The 12071-nt window shown below is 47.2% G+C and overlaps 27 non-coding genes and 13 pseudogenes across 27 annotated transcripts; all 40 read right to left on the reverse strand.

The window, feature by feature from the left end:
• Window positions 1-301: 301 nt before the first annotated feature.
• Window positions 302-410, reverse strand: LOC138459072 (5S ribosomal RNA; annotated as a pseudogene).
• Window positions 411-516: 106 nt separating this feature from the next.
• LOC138455839 (5S ribosomal RNA) lies at window positions 517-635 on the reverse strand (annotated as a pseudogene).
• Window positions 636-741: 106 nt separating this feature from the next.
• On the reverse strand, window positions 742-860 carry LOC138463698 (5S ribosomal RNA). Its single transcript, XR_011266284.1, has one exon. It is a non-coding gene; the product is annotated as a 5S ribosomal RNA (ribosomal RNA).
• A 453-nt stretch (window positions 861-1313) lies between these two features.
• LOC138457234 (5S ribosomal RNA) lies at window positions 1314-1422 on the reverse strand (annotated as a pseudogene).
• A 106-nt stretch (window positions 1423-1528) lies between these two features.
• Window positions 1529-1647, reverse strand: LOC138460587 (5S ribosomal RNA). The gene has a single exon (XR_011263267.1). It is a non-coding gene; the product is annotated as a 5S ribosomal RNA (ribosomal RNA).
• Window positions 1648-1753: 106 nt separating this feature from the next.
• On the reverse strand, window positions 1754-1872 carry LOC138454876 (5S ribosomal RNA). The gene has a single exon (XR_011261534.1). It is a non-coding gene; the product is annotated as a 5S ribosomal RNA (ribosomal RNA).
• Window positions 1873-1978: 106 nt separating this feature from the next.
• Window positions 1979-2097, reverse strand: LOC138462246 (5S ribosomal RNA). Its single transcript, XR_011264850.1, has one exon. It is a non-coding gene; the product is annotated as a 5S ribosomal RNA (ribosomal RNA).
• Window positions 2098-2203: 106 nt separating this feature from the next.
• LOC138461577 (5S ribosomal RNA) lies at window positions 2204-2322 on the reverse strand. The gene has a single exon (XR_011264192.1). It is a non-coding gene; the product is annotated as a 5S ribosomal RNA (ribosomal RNA).
• Window positions 2323-2785: 463 nt separating this feature from the next.
• On the reverse strand, window positions 2786-2894 carry LOC138457235 (5S ribosomal RNA; annotated as a pseudogene).
• Window positions 2895-2992: 98 nt separating this feature from the next.
• On the reverse strand, window positions 2993-3111 carry LOC138460589 (5S ribosomal RNA). Its single transcript, XR_011263268.1, has one exon. It is a non-coding gene; the product is annotated as a 5S ribosomal RNA (ribosomal RNA).
• A 106-nt stretch (window positions 3112-3217) lies between these two features.
• LOC138462477 (5S ribosomal RNA) lies at window positions 3218-3336 on the reverse strand. The gene has a single exon (XR_011265073.1). It is a non-coding gene; the product is annotated as a 5S ribosomal RNA (ribosomal RNA).
• Window positions 3337-3442: 106 nt separating this feature from the next.
• On the reverse strand, window positions 3443-3561 carry LOC138456437 (5S ribosomal RNA). Its single transcript, XR_011262097.1, has one exon. It is a non-coding gene; the product is annotated as a 5S ribosomal RNA (ribosomal RNA).
• Window positions 3562-3667: 106 nt separating this feature from the next.
• LOC138454471 (5S ribosomal RNA) lies at window positions 3668-3786 on the reverse strand. The gene has a single exon (XR_011261146.1). It is a non-coding gene; the product is annotated as a 5S ribosomal RNA (ribosomal RNA).
• Window positions 3787-3892: 106 nt separating this feature from the next.
• Window positions 3893-4001, reverse strand: LOC138458822 (5S ribosomal RNA; annotated as a pseudogene).
• A 106-nt stretch (window positions 4002-4107) lies between these two features.
• Window positions 4108-4226, reverse strand: LOC138458549 (5S ribosomal RNA). Its single transcript, XR_011262436.1, has one exon. It is a non-coding gene; the product is annotated as a 5S ribosomal RNA (ribosomal RNA).
• Window positions 4227-4689: 463 nt separating this feature from the next.
• Window positions 4690-4798, reverse strand: LOC138457237 (5S ribosomal RNA; annotated as a pseudogene).
• Window positions 4799-4904: 106 nt separating this feature from the next.
• On the reverse strand, window positions 4905-5023 carry LOC138455141 (5S ribosomal RNA). The gene has a single exon (XR_011261783.1). It is a non-coding gene; the product is annotated as a 5S ribosomal RNA (ribosomal RNA).
• Window positions 5024-5129: 106 nt separating this feature from the next.
• LOC138454347 (5S ribosomal RNA) lies at window positions 5130-5248 on the reverse strand. The gene has a single exon (XR_011261028.1). It is a non-coding gene; the product is annotated as a 5S ribosomal RNA (ribosomal RNA).
• Window positions 5249-5711: 463 nt separating this feature from the next.
• Window positions 5712-5820, reverse strand: LOC138457239 (5S ribosomal RNA; annotated as a pseudogene).
• A 107-nt stretch (window positions 5821-5927) lies between these two features.
• LOC138455840 (5S ribosomal RNA) lies at window positions 5928-6046 on the reverse strand (annotated as a pseudogene).
• Window positions 6047-6152: 106 nt separating this feature from the next.
• LOC138463699 (5S ribosomal RNA) lies at window positions 6153-6271 on the reverse strand. The gene has a single exon (XR_011266285.1). It is a non-coding gene; the product is annotated as a 5S ribosomal RNA (ribosomal RNA).
• Window positions 6272-6734: 463 nt separating this feature from the next.
• Window positions 6735-6843, reverse strand: LOC138457240 (5S ribosomal RNA; annotated as a pseudogene).
• A 106-nt stretch (window positions 6844-6949) lies between these two features.
• Window positions 6950-7068, reverse strand: LOC138460590 (5S ribosomal RNA). Its single transcript, XR_011263269.1, has one exon. It is a non-coding gene; the product is annotated as a 5S ribosomal RNA (ribosomal RNA).
• Window positions 7069-7174: 106 nt separating this feature from the next.
• Window positions 7175-7293, reverse strand: LOC138455161 (5S ribosomal RNA). Its single transcript, XR_011261803.1, has one exon. It is a non-coding gene; the product is annotated as a 5S ribosomal RNA (ribosomal RNA).
• A 106-nt stretch (window positions 7294-7399) lies between these two features.
• LOC138462248 (5S ribosomal RNA) lies at window positions 7400-7518 on the reverse strand. The gene has a single exon (XR_011264852.1). It is a non-coding gene; the product is annotated as a 5S ribosomal RNA (ribosomal RNA).
• A 106-nt stretch (window positions 7519-7624) lies between these two features.
• On the reverse strand, window positions 7625-7743 carry LOC138461578 (5S ribosomal RNA). The gene has a single exon (XR_011264193.1). It is a non-coding gene; the product is annotated as a 5S ribosomal RNA (ribosomal RNA).
• Window positions 7744-8206: 463 nt separating this feature from the next.
• Window positions 8207-8315, reverse strand: LOC138457241 (5S ribosomal RNA; annotated as a pseudogene).
• Window positions 8316-8413: 98 nt separating this feature from the next.
• LOC138460591 (5S ribosomal RNA) lies at window positions 8414-8532 on the reverse strand. The gene has a single exon (XR_011263270.1). It is a non-coding gene; the product is annotated as a 5S ribosomal RNA (ribosomal RNA).
• A 106-nt stretch (window positions 8533-8638) lies between these two features.
• On the reverse strand, window positions 8639-8757 carry LOC138463893 (5S ribosomal RNA). Its single transcript, XR_011266478.1, has one exon. It is a non-coding gene; the product is annotated as a 5S ribosomal RNA (ribosomal RNA).
• A 106-nt stretch (window positions 8758-8863) lies between these two features.
• On the reverse strand, window positions 8864-8982 carry LOC138454472 (5S ribosomal RNA). Its single transcript, XR_011261147.1, has one exon. It is a non-coding gene; the product is annotated as a 5S ribosomal RNA (ribosomal RNA).
• Window positions 8983-9088: 106 nt separating this feature from the next.
• LOC138458824 (5S ribosomal RNA) lies at window positions 9089-9197 on the reverse strand (annotated as a pseudogene).
• Window positions 9198-9303: 106 nt separating this feature from the next.
• On the reverse strand, window positions 9304-9422 carry LOC138464241 (5S ribosomal RNA). Its single transcript, XR_011266822.1, has one exon. It is a non-coding gene; the product is annotated as a 5S ribosomal RNA (ribosomal RNA).
• Window positions 9423-9885: 463 nt separating this feature from the next.
• On the reverse strand, window positions 9886-9994 carry LOC138457242 (5S ribosomal RNA; annotated as a pseudogene).
• A 106-nt stretch (window positions 9995-10100) lies between these two features.
• Window positions 10101-10219, reverse strand: LOC138455142 (5S ribosomal RNA). Its single transcript, XR_011261784.1, has one exon. It is a non-coding gene; the product is annotated as a 5S ribosomal RNA (ribosomal RNA).
• A 106-nt stretch (window positions 10220-10325) lies between these two features.
• Window positions 10326-10444, reverse strand: LOC138463700 (5S ribosomal RNA). Its single transcript, XR_011266286.1, has one exon. It is a non-coding gene; the product is annotated as a 5S ribosomal RNA (ribosomal RNA).
• Window positions 10445-10907: 463 nt separating this feature from the next.
• On the reverse strand, window positions 10908-11016 carry LOC138457243 (5S ribosomal RNA; annotated as a pseudogene).
• Window positions 11017-11122: 106 nt separating this feature from the next.
• On the reverse strand, window positions 11123-11241 carry LOC138460592 (5S ribosomal RNA). The gene has a single exon (XR_011263271.1). It is a non-coding gene; the product is annotated as a 5S ribosomal RNA (ribosomal RNA).
• Window positions 11242-11347: 106 nt separating this feature from the next.
• LOC138454877 (5S ribosomal RNA) lies at window positions 11348-11466 on the reverse strand. Its single transcript, XR_011261535.1, has one exon. It is a non-coding gene; the product is annotated as a 5S ribosomal RNA (ribosomal RNA).
• Window positions 11467-11572: 106 nt separating this feature from the next.
• LOC138462249 (5S ribosomal RNA) lies at window positions 11573-11691 on the reverse strand. The gene has a single exon (XR_011264853.1). It is a non-coding gene; the product is annotated as a 5S ribosomal RNA (ribosomal RNA).
• Window positions 11692-11797: 106 nt separating this feature from the next.
• On the reverse strand, window positions 11798-11916 carry LOC138454238 (5S ribosomal RNA). The gene has a single exon (XR_011260924.1). It is a non-coding gene; the product is annotated as a 5S ribosomal RNA (ribosomal RNA).
• Between the last annotated feature and the right edge of the window lie 155 nt (window positions 11917-12071).

Consider the following 12071-nt stretch of genomic DNA (forward strand, 5'->3'; position numbering starts at 1 on the left):
ACTTTAATTCATCCATCCTGTGTCTGTTGCAGGGAGGTGGAGAGAACAATCAACACAATAATGGTTTTCTTTCATGCCTCTTGAAGGACTCAATATTCTCTGTACTGCATTACATGTGAAAGTCGATTTATTACCCATGAACACACTACCTGTATGCTAATTCTATGTAAAAAGGTAGCTCCAGCCCTCATGATGTTGTCCAACATTTCCGCTATAAAACGGGATACAATTATTTTGGAAACATACCAAATTTGAAAAATAATTGAGAAGTTGCGCAATTACTAATCATGGAGCACAAAAAAGCCTACAGCACCTGGTATTCCCAGGCAGTCTCCCATCCAGGTACTAACTAGGCCCGACCCTGCTTAGCTTCTGAGATCGGGCGCATTCAGTGTGGTGTGGCCGTAAGCTCTGGGCCTAGTGAGTTTTGTACTTTTAAGCATCTAGTCGGCTAGACCTTGCAGTTTTGAAAGGCAATTGTGAAATGGCTCACTTCCTGAACTTGGAGCACAAAAAAGCCTACAGCACCTGGTATTCCCAGGCGGTCTCCCATCCAGGTACTAAGGGGGCCAGACACTGCTTAGCTTCCAAGATCAGACGAGATCGGGCGCATTCAGTGTGGTGTGGCCGTAGGCTCTGGGCCTTGTGAGTTTTGTACTTTTAAGCATCTAGTCGGCTAGACCTTGCAGTTTTAAAAGGCAATTGAGAAAGGGCTCACTTCCTGAACTTGGAGCACAAAAAAGCCTACAGCACCTGGTATTCCCAGGCGGTCTCCCATCCAGGTACTAACTAGGCCTGACACTGCTTAACTTCCAAGATCAGACGAGATCGGGTGCATTCAGTGTGGTGTGGCCGTAGGCTCTAGGAATGCTAAGAATATTACTCTTATGCATTTGCATTTAGTAAGCTAAGCCATGCAGCCACTTGCAACATGATACCACGCTCATCGCTCGATCAGGCGAGATATATAAGACTGGTGGGCCCATTCAGGACTCCTATGTCTGGTAGGATAACTTTAATTCATCCATCCTGTGTCTGTTGCAGGGAGGTGGAGAGAACAATCAACACAATAATGGTTTTCTTTCATGCCTCTTGAAGGACTCAATATTCTCTGTACTGCATTACATGTGAAAGTCGATTTATTACCCATGAACACACTACCTGTATGCTAATTCTATGTAAAAAGGTAGCTCCAGCCCTCATGATGTTGTCCAACATTTCCGCTATAAAACGGGATACAATTATTTTGGAAACATACCAAATTTGAAAAATAATTGAGAAGTTGCGCAATTACTAATCATGGAGCACAAAAAAGCCTACAGCACCTGGTATTCCCAGGCAGTCTCCCATCCAGGTACTAACTAGGCCCGACCCTGCTTAGCTTCCGAGATCGGGCGCATTCAGTGTGGTGTGGCCGTAGGCTCTGGGCCTAGTGAGTTTTGTACTTTTAAGCATCTAGTCGGCTAGACCTTGCAGTTTTGAAAGGCAATTGTGAAATGGCTCACTTCCTGAACTTGGAGTACAAAAAAGCCTACAGCACCTGGTATTCCCAGGTGGTCTCCCATCCAGGTACTAACTAGGCCCGACACTGCTTAGCTTCCGAGATCAGACGAGATCGGGCGCAATCAGTGTGGTGTGGCCGTAGGCTCTGGGCCTAGTGAGTTTTGTACTTTTAAGCATCTAGTCAGCTAGACCTTGCAGTTTTGAAAGGCAATTGAGAAATGGCTCACTTCCTGAACTTGGAGCACAAAAAAGCCTACAGCACCTGGTATTCCCAGGCGGTCTCCCATCCAGGTACTAACGAGGCCCGACACTGCTTAGCTTCCGAGATCAGACGAGATGGGGCGCATTCAGTGTGGTGTGGCCGTAGGCTCTGGGCCTTGTGAGTTTTGTACTTTTAAGCATCTAGTCAGCTAGACCTTGCAGTTTTGAAAGGCAATTGAGAAATGGCTCACTTCCTGAACTTGGAGCACAAAAAAGCCTACAGCACCTGGTATTCCCAGGCGGTCTCCCATCCAGGTACTAACGAGGCCCGACACTGCTTAGCTTCCGAGATCAGACGAGATCGGGCGCATTCAGTGTGGTGTGGCCGTAGGCTCTGGGCCTTGTGAGTTTTGTACTTTTAAGCATCTAGTCGGCTAGACCTTGCAGTTTTAAAAGGCAATTGAGAAAGGGCTCACTTCCTGAACTTGGAGCACAAAAAAGCCTACAGCACCTGGTATTCCCAGGCGGTCTCCCATCCAGGTACTAACTAGGCCTGACACTGCTTAACTTCCGAGATCAGACGAGATCGGGTGCATTCAGTGTGGTGTGGCCGTAGGCTCTAGGAACGCTAAGAATATTACTCTTATGCATTTGCATTTAGTAAGCTAAGCCATGCAGCCACTTGCAACATGATACCACGCTCATCGCTCGATCAGGCTCGATCAGGCGAGATATATAAGACTGGTGGGCCCATTCAGGACTCCTATGTCTGGTAGGATAACTTTAATTCATCCATCCTGTGTCTGTTGCAGGGAGGTGGAGAGAACAATCAACACAATAATGGTTTTCTTTCATGCCTCTTGAAGGACTCAATATTCTCTGTACTGCATTACATGTGAAAGTCGATTTATTACCCATGAACACACTACCTGTATGCTAATTCTATGTAAAAAGGTAGCTCCAGCCCTCATGATGTTGTCCAACATTTCCGCTATAAAACGGGATACAATTATTTTGGAAACATACCAAATTTGAAAAATAATTGAGAAGTTGCGCAATTACTAATCATGGAGCACAAAAAAGCCTACAGCACCTGGTATTCCCAGGCAGTCTCCCATCCAGGTACTAACTAGGCCCGACCCTGCTTAGCTTCCGAGATCGGGCGCATTCAGTGTGGTGTGGCCGTAGGCTCTGGAGTTTTGTACTTTTAAGCATCTAGTCGGCTAGACCTTGCAGTTTTGACAGGCAATTGTGAAATGGCTCACTTCCTGAACTTGGAGTACAAAAAAGCCTACAGCACCTGGTATTCCCAGGTGGTCTCCCATCCAGGTACTAACTAGGCCCGACACTGCTTAGCTTCCGAGATCAGACGAGATCGGGCGCAATCAGTGTGGTGTGGCCGTAGGCTCTGGGCCTAGTGAGTTTTGTACTTTTAAGCATCTAGTCAGCTAGACCTTGCAGTTTTGAAAGGCAATTGAGAAATGGCTCACTTCCTGAACTTGGAGCACAAAAAAGCCTACAGCACCTGGTATTCCCAGGCGGTCTCCCATCCAGGTACTAACAAGGCCCGACACTGCTTAGCTTCCGAGATCAGACGAGATCGGGCGCAATCAGTGTGGTGTGGCCGTAGGCTCTGGGCCTAGTGAGTTTTGTACTTTTAAGCATCTAGTCAGCTAGACCTTGCAGTTTTGAAAGGAAATTGAGAAATGGCTCACTTCCTGAACTTGGAGTACAAAAAAGCCTACAGCACCTGGTATTCCCAGGCGGTCTCCCATCCAGGTACTAACTAGGCCCGACACTGCTTAGCTTCTGAGATCAGACGAGATCAGGCGCATTCAGTGTGGTGTGGCCGTAGGCTCTGGGCCTAGTGAGTTTTGTACTTTTAAGCATCTAGTCGGCTAGACCTTGCAGTTTTGAAAGGCAATTGTGAAATGGCTCACTTCCTGAACTTGGAGCACAAAAAAGCCTACAGCACCTGGTATTCCCAGGTGGTCTCCCATCCAGGTACTAACTAGGCCCGACACTGCTTAGCTTCCGAGATCAGACGAGATCGGGCGCAATCAGTGTGGTGTGTCCGTAGTCTCTGGGCCTAGTGAGTTTTGTACTTTTAAGCATCTAGTCAGCTAGACCTTGCAGTTTTGAATGGCAATTGAGAAATGGCTCACTTCCTGAACTTGGAGCACAAAAAAGCCTACAGCACCTGGTATTCCCAGGCGGTCTCCCATCCAGGTACTAACGAGGCCCGACACAGCTTAGCTTCCGAGATCAGACGCATTCAGTGTGGTGTGGCCGTAGGCTCTGGGCCTTGTGAGTTTTGTACTTTTAAGCATCTAGTCGGCTAGACCTTGCAGTTTTGAAAGGCAATTGTGAAATGGCTCACTTCCTGAACTTGGAACACAAAAAAGCCTACAGCACCTGGTATTCCCAGGCGGTCTCCCATCCAGGTACTAACTAGGCCTAACACTGCTTAACTTCCGAGATCAGACGAGATCGGGTGCATTCAGTGTGGTGTGGCCGTAGGCTCTAGAAATGCTAAGAATATTACTCTTATGCATTTGCATTTAGTAAGCTAAGCCATGCAGCCACTTGCAACATGATACCACGCTCATCGCTCGATCAGGCTCGATCAGGCGAGATATATAAGACTGGTGGGCCCATTCAGGACTCCTATGTCTGGTAGGATAACTTTAATTCATCCATCCTGTGTCTGTTGCAGGGAGGTGGAGAGAACAATCAACACAATAATGGTTTTCTTTCATGCCTCTTGAAGGACTCAATATTCTCTGTACTGCATTACATGTGAAAGTCGATTTATTACCCATGAACACACTACCTGTATGCTAATTCTATGTAAAAAGGTAGCTCTAGCCCTCATGATGTTGTCCAACATTTCCGCTATAAAACGGGATACAATTATTTTGGAAACATACCAAATTTGAAAAATAATTGAGAAGTTGCGCAATTACTAATCATGGAGCACAAAAAAGCCTACAGCACCTGGTATTCCCAGGCAGTCTCCCATCCAGGTACTAACTAGGCCCGACCCTGCTTAGCTTCCGAGATCGGGCGCATTCAGTGTGGTGTGGCCGTAGGCTCTGGGCCTAGTGAGTTTTGTACTTTTAAGCATCTAGTCGGCTAGACCTTGCAGTTTTGAAAGGCAATTGTGAAATGGCTCACTTCCTGAACTTGGAGCACAAAAAAGCCTACAGCACCTGGTATTCCCAGGCGGTCTCCCATCCAGGTACTAACGAGGCCAGACACTGCTTAGCTTCCAAGATCAGACGAGATCGGGCGCATTCAGTGTGGTGTGGCCGTAGGCTCTGGGCCTTGTGAGTTTTGTACTTTTAAGCATCTAGTCGGCTAGACCTTGCAGTTTTAAAAGGCAATTGAGAAAGGGCTCACTTCCTGAACTTGGAGCACAAAAAAGCCTACAGCACCTGGTATTCCCAGGCAGTCTCCCATCCAGGTACTAACTAGGCCTGACACTGCTTAACTTCCAAGATCAGACGAGATCGGGTGCATTCAGTGTGGTGTGGCCGTAGGCTCTAGGAATGCTAAGAATATTACTCTTATGCATTTGCATTTAGTAAGCTAAGCCATGCAGCCACTTGCAACATGATACCACGCTCATCGCTCGATCAGGCTCGATCAGGCGAGATATATAAGACTGGTGGGCCCATTCAGGACTCCTATGTCTGGTAGGATAACTTTAATTCATCCATCCTGTGTCTGTTGCAGGGAGGTGGAGAGAACAATCAACACAATAATGGTTTTCTTTCATGCCTCTTGAAGGACTCAATATTCTCTGTACTGCATTACATGTGAAAGTCGATTTATTACCCATGAACACACTACCTGTATGCTAATTCTATGTAAAAAGGTAGCTCCAGCCCTCATGATGTTGTCCAACATTTCCGCTATAAAACGGGATACAATTATTTTGGAAACATACCAAATTTGAAAAATAATTGAGAAGTTGCGCAATTACTAATCATGGAGCACAAAAAAGCCTACAGCACCTGGTATTCCCAGGCAGTCTCCCATCCAGGTACTAACTAGGCCCGACCCTGCTTAGCTTCCGAGATCGGGCGCATTCAGTGTGGTGTGGCCGTAGGCTCTGGGCCTAGTGAGTTTTGTACTTTTAAGCATCTAGTCGGCTAGACCTTGCAGTTTTGAAAGGCAATTGTGAAATGGCTCACTTCCTGAACTTGGAGCACAAAAAAAGCCTACAGCACCTGGTATTCCCAGGCGGTCTCCCATCCAGGTACTAAGGGGGCCAGACACTGCTTAGCTTCCAAGATCAGACGAGATCGGGCGCATTCAGTGTGGTGTGGCCGTAGGCTCTGGGCCTTGTGAGTTTTGTACTTTTAAGCATCTAGTCGGCTAGACCTTGCAGTTTTAAAAGGCAATTGAGAAAGGGCTCACTTCCTGAACTTGGAGCACAAAAAAGCCTACAGCACCTGGTATTCCCAGGCGGTCTCCCATCCAGGTACTAACTAGGCCTGACACTGCTTAACTTCCAAGATCAGACGAGATCGGGTGCATTCAGTGTGGTGTGGCCGTAGGCTCTAGGAATGCTAAGAATATTACTCTTATGCATTTGCATTTAGTAAGCTAAGCCATGCAGCCACTTGCAACATGATACCACGCTCATCGCTCGATCAGGCTCGATCAGGCGAGATATATAAGACTGGTGGGCCCATTCAGGACTCCTATGTCTGGTAGGATAACTTTAATTCATCCATCCTGTGTCTGTTGCAGGGAGGTGGAGAGAACAATCAACACAATAATGGTTTTCTTTCATGCCTCTTGAAGGACTCAATATTCTCTGTACTGCATTACATGTGAAAGTCGATTTATTACCCATGAACACACTACCTGTATGCTAATTCTATGTAAAAAGGTAGCTCCAGCCCTCATGATGTTGTCCAACATTTCCGCTATAAAACGGGATACAATTATTTTGGAAACATACCAAATTTGAAAAATAATTGAGAAGTTGCGCAATTACTAATCATGGAGCACAAAAAAGCCTACAGCACCTGGTATTCCCAGGCAGTCTCCCATCCAGGTACTAACTAGGCCCGACCCTGCTTAGCTTCCGAGATCGGGCGCATTCAGTGTGGTGTGGCCGTAGGCTCTGGGCCTAGTGAGTTTTGTACTTTTAAGCATCTAGTCGGCTAGACCTTGCAGTTTTGAAAGGCAATTGTGAAATGGCTCACTTCCTGAACTTGGAGTACAAAAAAGCCTACAGCACCTGGTATTCCCAGGTGGTCTCCCATCCAGGTACTAACTAGGCCCGACACTGCTTAGCTTCCGAGATCAGACGAGATCGGGCGCAATCAGTGTGGTGTGGCCGTAGGCTCTGGGCCTAGTGAGTTTTGTACTTTTAAGCATCTAGTCAGCTAGACCTTGCAGTTTTGAAAGGCAATTGAGAAATGGCTCACTTCCTGAACTTGGAGCACAAAAAAGCCTACAGCACCTGGTATTCCCAGGCGGTCTCCCATCCAGGTACTAACGAGGCCCGACACTGCTTAGCTTCCGAGATCAGAAGAGATGGGGCGCATTCAGTGTGGTGTGGCCGTAGGCTCTGGGCCTTGTGAGTTTTGTACTTTTAAGCATCTAGTCAGCTAGACCTTGCAGTTTTGAAAGGCAATTGAGAAATGGCTCACTTCCTGAACTTTGAGCACAAAAAAGCCTACAGCACCTGGTATTCCCAGGCGGTCTCCCATCCAGGTACTAACGAGGCCCGACACTGCTTAGCTTCCGAGATCAGACGAGATCGGGCGCATTCAGTGTGGTGTGGCCGTAGGCTCTGGGCCTTGTGAGTTTTGTACTTTTAAGCATCTAGTCGGCTAGACCTTGCAGTTTTAAAAGGCAATTGAGAAAGGGCTCACTTCCTGAACTTGGAGCACAAAAAAGCCTACAGCACCTGGTATTCCCAGGCGGTCTCCCATCCAGGTACTAACTAGGCCTGACACTGCTTAACTTCCGAGATCAGACGAGATCGGGTGCATTCAGTGTGGTGTGGCCGTAGGCTCTAGGAACGCTAAGAATATTACTCTTATGCATTTGCATTTAGTAAGCTAAGCCATGCAGCCACTTGCAACATGATACCACGCTCATCGCTCGATCAGGCTCGATCAGGCGAGATATATAAGACTGGTGGGCCCATTCAGGACTCCTATGTCTGGTAGGATAACTTTAATTCATCCATCCTGTGTCTGTTGCAGGGAGGTGGAGAGAACAATCAACACAATAATGGTTTTCTTTCATGCCTCTTGAAGGACTCAATATTCTCTGTACTGCATTACATGTGAAAGTCGATTTATTACCCATGAACACACTACCTGTATGCTAATTCTATGTAAAAAGGTAGCTCCAGCCCTCATGATGTTGTCCAACATTTCCGCTATAAAACGGGATACAATTATTTTGGAAACATACCAAATTTGAAAAATAATTGAGAAGTTGCGCAATTACTAATCATGGAGCACAAAAAAGCCTACAGCACCTGGTATTCCCAGGCAGTCTCCCATCCAGGTACTAACTAGGCCCGACCCTGCTTAGCTTCCGAGATCGGGCGCATTCAGTGTGGTGTGGCCGTAGGCTCTGAAGTTTTGTACTTTTAAGCATCTAGTCGGCTAGACCTTGCAGTTTTGACAGGCAATTGTGAAATGGCTCACTTCCTGAACTTGGAGTACAAAAAAGCCTACAGCACCTGGTATTCCCAGGTGGTCTCCCATCCAGGTACTAACTAGGCCCGACACTGCTTAGCTTCCGAGATCAGACGAGATCGGGCGCAATCAGTGTGGTGTGGCCGTAGGCTCTGGGCCTAGTGAGTTTTGTACTTTTAAGCATCTAGTCAGCTAGACCTTGCAGTTTTGAAAGGAAATTGAGAAATGGCTCACTTCCTGAACTTGGAGTACAAAAAAGCCTACAGCACCTGGTATTCCCAGGCGGTCTCCCATCCAGGTACTAACTAGGCCCGACACTGCTTAGCTTCTGAGATCAGACTAGATCAGGCGCATTCAGTGTGGTGTGGCCGTAGGCTCTGGGCCTAGTGAGTTTTGTACTTTTAAGCATCTAGTCGGCTAGACCTTGCAGTTTTGAAAGGCAATTGTGAAATGGCTCACTTCCTGAACTTGGAGCACAAAAAAGCCTACAGCACCTGGTATTCCCAGGTGGTCTCCCATCCAGGTACTAACTAGGCCCGACACTGCTTAGCTTCCGAGATCAGACGAGATCGGGCGCAATCAGTGTGGTGTGTCCGTAGTCTCTGGGCCTAGTGAGTTTTGTACTTTTAAGCATCTAGTCAGCTAGACCTTGCAGTTTTGAATGGCAATTGAGAAATGGCTCACTTCCTGAACTTGGAGCACAAAAAAGCCTACAGCACCTGGTATTCCCAGGCGGTCTCCCATCCAGGTACTAACGAGGCCCGACACAGCTTAGCTTCCGAGATCAGACGCATTCAGTGTGGTGTGGCCGTAGGCTCTGGGCCTTGTGAGTTTTGTACTTTTAAGCATCTAGTCGGCTAGACCTTGCAGTTTTGAAAGGCAATTGTGAAATGGCTCACTTCCTGAACTTGGAACACAAAAAAGCCTACAGCACCTGGTATTCCCAGGCGGTCTCCCATCCAGGTACTAACTAGGCCTAACACTGCTTAACTTCCGAGATCAGATGAGATCGGGTGCATTCAGTGTGGTGTGGCCGTAGGCTCTAGAAATGCTAAGAATATTACTCTTATGCATTTGCATTTAGTAAGCTAAGCCATGCAGCCACTTGCAACATGATACCACGCTCATCGCTCGATCAGGCTCGATCAGGCGAGATATATAAGACTGGTGGGCCCATTCAGGACTCCTATGTCTGGTAGGATAACTTTAATTCATCCATCCTGTGTCTGTTGCAGGGAGGTGGAGAGAACAATCAACACAATAATGGTTTTCTTTCATGCCTCTTGAAGGACTCAATATTCTCTGTACTGCATTACATGTGAAAGTCGATTTATTACCCATGAACACACTACCTGTATGCTAATTCTATGTAAAAAGGTAGCTCCAGCCCTCATGATGTTGTCCAACATTTCCGCTATAAAACGGGATACAATTATTTTGGAAACATACCAAATTTGAAAAATAATTGAGAAGTTGCGCAATTACTAATCATGGAGCACAAAAAAGCCTACAGCACCTGGTATTCCCAGGCAGTCTCCCATCCAGGTACTAACTAGGCCCGACCCTGCTTAGCTTCCGAGATCGGGCGCATTCAGTGTGGTGTGGCCGTAGGCTCTGGGCCTAGTGAGTTTTGTACTTTTAAGCATCTAGTCGGCTAGACCTTGCAGTTTTGAAAGGCAATTGTGAAATGGCTCACTTCCTGAACTTGGAGCACAAAAAAGCCTACAGCACCTGGTATTCCCAGGCGGTCTCCCATCCAGGTACTAACGAGGCCAGACACTGCTTAGCTTCCAAGATCAGACGAGATCGGGCGCATTCAGTGTGGTGTGGCCGTAGGCTCTGGGCCTTGTGAGTTTTGTACTTTTAAGCATCTAGTCGGCTAGACCTTGCAGTTTTAAAAGGCAATTGAGAAAGGGCTCACTTCCTGAACTTGGAGCACAAAAAAGCCTACAGCACCTGGTATTCCCAGGCGGTCTCCCATCCAGGTACTAACTAGGCCTGACACTGCTTAACTTCCAAGATCAGACGAGATCGGGTGCATTCAGTGTGGTGTGGCCGTAGGCTCTAGGAATGCTAAGAATATTACTCTTATGCATTTGCATTTAGTAAGCTAAGCCATGCAGCCACTTGCAACATGATACCACGCTCATCGCTCGATCAGGCTCGATCAGGCGAGATATATAAGACTGGTGGGCCCATTCAGGACTCCTATGTCTGGTAGGATAACTTTAATTCATCCATCCTGTGTCTGTTGCAGGGAGGTGGAGAGAACAATCAACACAATAATGGTTTTCTTTCATGCCTCTTGAAGGACTCAATATTCTCTGTACTGCATTACATGTGAAAGTCGATTTATTACCCATGAACACACTACCTGTATGCTAATTCTATGTAAAAAGGTAGCTCCAGCCCTCATGATGTTGTCCAACATTTCCGCTATAAAACGGGATACAATTATTTTGGAAACATACCAAATTTGAAAAATAATTGAGAAGTTGCGCAATTACTAATCATGGAGCACAAAAAAGCCTACAGCACCTGGTATTCCCAGGCAGTCTCCCATCCAGGTACTAACTAGGCCCGACCCTGCTTAGCTTCCGAGATCGGGCGCATTCAGTGTGGTGTGGCCGTAGGCTCTGGGCCTAGTGAGTTTTGTACTTTTAAGCATCTAGTCGGCTAGACCTTGCAGTTTTGAAAGGCAATTGTGAAATGGCTCACTTCCTGAACTTGGAGTACAAAAAAGCCTACAGCACCTGGTATTCCCAGGTGGTCTCCCATCCAGGTACTAACTAGGCCCGACACTGCTTAGCTTCCGAGATCAGACGAGATCGGGCGCAATCAGTGTGGTGTGGCCGTAGGCTCTGGGCCTAGTGAGTTTTGTACTTTTAAGCATCTAGTCAGCTAGACCTTGCAGTTTTGAAAGGCAATTGAGAAATGGCTCACTTCCTGAACTTGGAGCACAAAAAAGCCTACAGCACCTGGTATTCCCAGGCGGTCTCCCATCCAGGTACTAACGAGGCCCGACACTGCTTAGCTTCCGAGATCAGACGAGATGGGGCGCATTCAGTGTGGTGTGGCCGTAGGCTCTGGGCCTTGTGAGTTTTGTACTTTTAAGCATCTAGTCAGCTAGACCTTGCAGTTTTGAAAGGCAATTGAGAAATGGCTCACTTCCTGAACTTGGAGCACAAAAAAGCCTACAGCACCTGGTATTCCCAGGCGGTCTCCCATCCAGGTACTAACGAGGCCCGACACTGCTTAGCTTCCGAGATCAGACGAGATCGGGCGCATTCAGTGTGGTGTGGCCGTAGGCTCTGGGCCTTGTGAGTTTTGTACTTTTAAGCATCTAGTCGGCTAGACCTTGCAGTTTTAAAAGGCAATTGAGAAAGGGCTCACTTCCTGAACTTGGAGCACAAAAAAGCCTACAGCACCTGGTATTCCCAGGCGGTCTCCCATCCAGGTACTAACTAGGCGTGACACTGCTTAACTTCCGAGATCAGACGAGATCGGGTGCATTCAGTGTGGTGTGGCCGTAGGCTCTAGGAACGCTAAGAATATTACTCTTATGCATTTGCATTTAGTAAGCTAAGCCATGCAGCCACTTGCAACATGATACCACGCTCATCGCTCGATCAGGCTCGATCAGGCGAGATATATAAGACTGGTGGGCCCATTCAGGACTCCTATGTCTGG

Source organism: Ambystoma mexicanum, chromosome 4p (assembly GCF_040938575.1).
Source record: "Ambystoma mexicanum isolate Mex_15411 chromosome 4p, UKY_AmexF1_1, whole genome shotgun sequence".
In the NCBI taxonomy this organism is placed as follows: domain Eukaryota; kingdom Metazoa; phylum Chordata; class Amphibia; order Caudata; family Ambystomatidae; genus Ambystoma; species Ambystoma mexicanum.